Source organism: Oratosquilla oratoria, chromosome 7, assembly GCF_046742065.1.
Source record: "Oratosquilla oratoria isolate Oo_2021 chromosome 7, ASM4674206v1, whole genome shotgun sequence".
NCBI classification, from domain to species: domain Eukaryota; kingdom Metazoa; phylum Arthropoda; class Malacostraca; order Stomatopoda; family Squillidae; genus Oratosquilla; species Oratosquilla oratoria.
The window spans coordinates 19077612-19082611 of NC_134783.1; the positions used below are offsets into that span (position 1 = coordinate 19077612).

The window sequence follows — 5000 nt, forward strand, 5'->3', positions numbered from 1 at the left end:
AGAATGGACTATACGAGCTCTGAGCACTCATCCGGAAGGGTAATAGATGTCTACAATCCAGCGCGCGAGCAAAGCACCACTTTCCAAATTTCATTCTTACACCAAACATTGTTAAGATAAACAGTATCTTATATAAAAACGCTCATGGCGTCATCGAAAGCATAATGGTCTCGCATTCGCTTAGTTGTGGGTTCGAATCCCGCACCTCTCTCCGATTCTTAGCAGTCCGTTACCTCCCCCAGTGGTCCAAGCGTATACGGCACTGTTTTCCAACCCTGGGGTCGCCAAGATATCTTATATGCTAAATTAAGACCAAGCTTCCCAATTCATATTGCTATAATAAAATTCAATTACTGTATGTTAATTTTGTCTTTTACAATCTTACATTACATTTCTTACAGATATATTTATTGTACTTGTCCCCTACATTTTACAGTCAACAACTAGTCATATATATATATATATATTAACACATATACGAACAGTGGGATCGCAATCATATCATGAGGATCATACTGGGGTCGCCTCAAGAAATGGTTTGGAAACACTGGCATATGGCAAAGATGACGGCTTCATTCACACCTACGCGCCTCCTGGCGTAGGTTCCTCGGTTCTTCACCTGAACAATGATTCTTTTTAACTCTGGTTTCACTGACAGGAAACGGTCCTCGACTTCCCCCATCGATCTCTCTGGGGAAAAACGTTGGACCGTCCTCCTTCGTGTTACATAAAGCTTCAGTCACACCAAGCTTACGACCTGTTTCCGACCACTTTCGACCGAAAGCCTAGCGATCGGTCGGCGACACAAAACCTATGTAAGGAATTGAAATGGAAAAAAAGTTAATGTGGTTGATAAGATGAAAATCTATGTATCGGGGACTATTCAGTGTGTGTCGTAATATATCTGTCTATCTATCTATCACTCTATCTATTTATCTATCTTGTTACCGACTACTATCGACTTCCAAAGACTACCTGCAACTGACCGGCGACCACCTGGTCGCCGGTGGTCGGAAACAGGTCGTAAGCTTGGTGTGACTGGGCCCTTAATGTAATATATAGTTTTTATTCATCAATTTATCTATTTATCATTATTATGATTTTTTCGCATCCGACCTAGATATGGACCAAAAGGTCTCTTGTCGGTATGCTCCGCCTTTGTAATCCTTTATATATGTTACCGGGTGAAGAAATAGGAAGAGAGCTTTTGCTTAGTTTCTCTTCCTAAAAGGGGGAGAGAAAATAGTCAAACCAAAGAGAAAGAGAACTTGGGCCCAGTCCGGGGATCGAGTGAAGCCTCTTGGAGCTGCTGATTCTCCAATTGGAAGAAAACTGAGTAGGGGATTTTGAAAAAGAACAGAGGGAAGAGGATTTTCTCAGCTGATCATCTACTACAAGCAGGTACCCATCATTTGTCCTTTGTTTTTATGAATCATCAGTGTTTGTTGAGACTACAGATTGTGTGGAAGTCATAGTCTTCATTGTAGATAGTACCAGAATATTAATATGGAAGAAGCAAATCCTCAGGTGTCATTGTAAACCCGATAGAAAAGGGACCTTATATATTTCATTTTATCAAACACCATACGGCTTCGTTCATTAAACAAATCACTGAATCCCAATGAAAGGTACACAAGAACAAAATGACCCATTACAGAAAGGATGTGGAGAGGATAAGTCCTTCGAAGAGTTGAACAACTCACTCACGCATGAAACATCCTCCTTAAATACCGTAAAATCTGTTTACAGACGCGACTCTTTATATGATAATGAGTAGTAGCGTTTTCCTCATCCCCCCTCAGTGGTATAATGCTACATCCGGCGCGCGTAGTTGTGTTATAGGGTGGCTAATGAAACTAGATTTGAATTGAATATATCAGTTATTCGGCACAACATAGATAAGCGTACAGCCGATTAGAAGGCGGAAACAAGACTGCCAAACCACATCACCAAATTCGCACTTGGCAGGAAAATCACAATAATATATATACAATATTACAAGTAATGTTCAATGCTACCATTGCAGGTGTTGTCCAGCTCCGAAATACGAGGACCCTCCCGCAGCAGGCCCCCTCGAGCGTAACTACAGAGATTTAACGTAATGGCAATGTATGCACACGCACCTCACGTGGTACAAGGGACCACGTGCTTTGTGTATGTGTGTGATGCGTAACCTTATGGGTCAAGTACTCCTTGTCATGCGTTACGTGTAACGTTACGCGTAACACGAAACAGGATGTTTACTCTTAGGTTAGGTTGGGTTAAATTAAGTTGGGTTAGGTTTGTTTGCCTAGGTTGGTTAGGCTTGATTAGATTGGGTTGGGTTAGGTTAGGTTAGGCTAGGCTAGGCTAGGCTAGGCTAGGCTAGTTTAGGTTAGGTTAGATTAGGTTAGGCTAGGTTAGGATGAGTTGCTAGGTCAGGTTACGTTAGGTTAGATTAGGTTAGATTAAGTTGGGTTAGGTTGATCTGTGTTGGGTTGGGTTGGGTTAGGTTAGGTTAGGTTAATTTAGGTTAATTTAGGTTAATTTAGGTTAAGTTAGCTTTGTAAAGGTTATTTAGGTTGGGTTGGTTAGGTTAAGTTAGGTTAGGTTGTTTAATTTGGGTTTTCTAGGTTAGGTTGATTAGATTAGGCTAGGTTGGTTAGGTTAAATTAGATCAATTAGCTTAGGCTCCGTTGGGTTAGGTTAGGTTAGATCATTCAGGTTAAGTTGGGTTTGGTTGGGTTGGGTTAGGTGAAGTCAGGTTAGGTTAGGTTATGGTGTAATTCTTACCATTTATTTTATTCTATTTAATTTATTCGTTTATCATGGCTTATTTATCTATTCTTATTTGTTATTATCTCTTTTATTTTTTTCTATTATTATTCATTATGAATTATTACCATTTATTTATTATCTATTAATTTATCTTTGTTATTATTTATTCATTTTATTACTATTGTTATTATTATTATCATTATCATTATCATTATTGTTATTATTATCATTATCATTATCATTACTATTATTATCATTATTATTATTATCATTAGTAGTAGTAGTAGTAGTAGTAGTAATAGTATCATTGTTGTTGTTCTTGTTCTTGTTCTTTTTGTTCTTCGTCTCATTATTTTTTTTTTATTGATATCATTATTATTATCATTATTATCATTACAATTTTTATTCGCATCCGACCTAGTAATGGCCCAAAAGGTCTCCTGGCATGCACTTCTTTTGCTGTAGGTTCGGTTGCGTTGGATTAGGTTAGGAAAGATTAGATTAGAATAGCTGTTAAGTTAGGCCAAATTAGGTTAAGTTGGTTAAGTTAGGATGGATTGGTTAGGTTAGTTTGGTTTAGGTTAAGTTAGATTGGTTGGTTAGGTTAGGTTAGTTTAGTTTAAGTTGGGTTATATTAGGGCATGTTGGGTTGTTTGTTTGGTTAGGTTATGTTAGGTTGGGTTAGGTTAGGTTTGGTTGGCTTGGGTAAAGTTTGGTTAGATTATGTTAAATTAGGTAAATTTAGCTTAGGTAGGGTTAGGTTAAGTTAGGTTAGGTTGAATTAGGTTAAGTTGGGTTAGGTTGATTAGTATGGTTAAGTTAGATTGGTTAGGTTAGGCAGGTTAGGTTGATTAAGTTAGGTTGGTTAGGTTAAGTTGGTTAGGTTAGGTTGGTTGGTTAGGTTTGGTCGGGTTAGGTTTGGTTGGGCTAGGTTTGGTTAATTAGACTAGTTTGGATTGGCTAGATTAGGTTAGGATAGGTTGGATTAGCGTAGGTTAATGTTGGTTAGGTTACGTTGGGTTATTTAGGTTAGGTTAGGCAATGTCATATTAGATTAGGTTAGGATAGGTTGGTTGGATTAGGTTGGGTTGGTCAGGGTTGGTTAGGTGGGGTTGGGTTGGTTTGGTTAGGTTGGGTTAGATTAGGTTGGGCTAGGTTGGATTGGGTTAGGATAGGTTGGTGAGATTGGGTTGAGTTGGTCAGGTTAGACTGACTTAGCTCAGGTTAGGTTAGGTTTTGTTAGTTTGGTTAGGTTGGGTTAAGTTGGGCTAGGTTTGGTTGGGTTAGGTTTTGTTGGGCTAAGTTTGGTTAATTAGACTAGTTTGGGTTGGTTAGGCTAGGTTAGGATAGGTTGGACTAGCTTAGGTTAGAGTTGGTTAGGTTACGTCGGGTTATTTAGGTTAGGTTAGGCAATGTTATATTAGGTTAGGTTAGGATAGGTTGGTTAGGTTACGTTGGGTTATTTCTTTAGGTTAGTTAACATTATATCAGGTTACGTTAGAATAGGTTAGGTTAGGTTGGGTTAGGTAAGGTTGAGTTAGGTTATATTAGGTTAAGGTAGGATGGGTTGGGTTAGAATGGTTTGGATTAAGTTAGGTTTTGTTAAAATAGGTTAAGTTAGGTTAGGACGATTTAAGTTAGGTTAGGTTAGGATAGGTTAGGTTAGGTTGCCTAAGCTTTTCACTAGTATGTGCAGAATGAAATATTTGAGATGTATTCTTGTGTACACGCTTACACTTGTGCCTAATTTTTTATGTCTATATATACAAACATTTCTGTAAGTGCGTGTTCGCATGCGTACGCGCGTGAGCGCGTTTTGTGTGGAACAGTGAGTGTGGGTGAGTATGTGATTCACCATTGTCTTGGACCACGTGCTGGGCTCGTGATTGACAGCTATTTCCCTCCCGGAAGAGACCTCAGAGCTCATATATGACCGATCTATGGGTAATGCTGTGACTTTACACGCACACACACACACAAACAAATTCCCGCCCACGAGAATTGGAGTAACGACTCGCAGCGCAGCGATACTGAAATTGTTTTACCCCTAGGCGGGATTCGAAACGTGTGTATTAAAGGGTTTATGTTAGTAACTATGTGAGCTTGTTTTCATAGAAGAAAACTTGTCTGTTTTTTCTATGATTGTTTTAGGAATTTTGTTCACAGTAGTCAAATTGGCAAAGACGCGAACTAAGGACTTCGAGGAAGACACATGAAGAATAGGAAAGAAGATTTGAGAAGAG

At 38.9% G+C, this 5000-nt stretch overlaps 1 long non-coding RNA gene across 1 annotated transcript in view; it reads left to right on the forward strand.

Moving 5' to 3' along the window:
* The window catches only part of LOC143026899 (uncharacterized), a 447037-nt gene that overhangs the window by 441279 nt on the left and 758 nt on the right, over window positions 1–5000 (forward strand). The window contains exon 3 of the long non-coding RNA XR_012966540.1: window positions 4924–5000. This exon is cut by the window's right edge and continues 103 nt beyond it. This is a non-coding gene — a long non-coding RNA (uncharacterized LOC143026899). The remainder of the gene's footprint in view (window positions 1–4923) is intronic.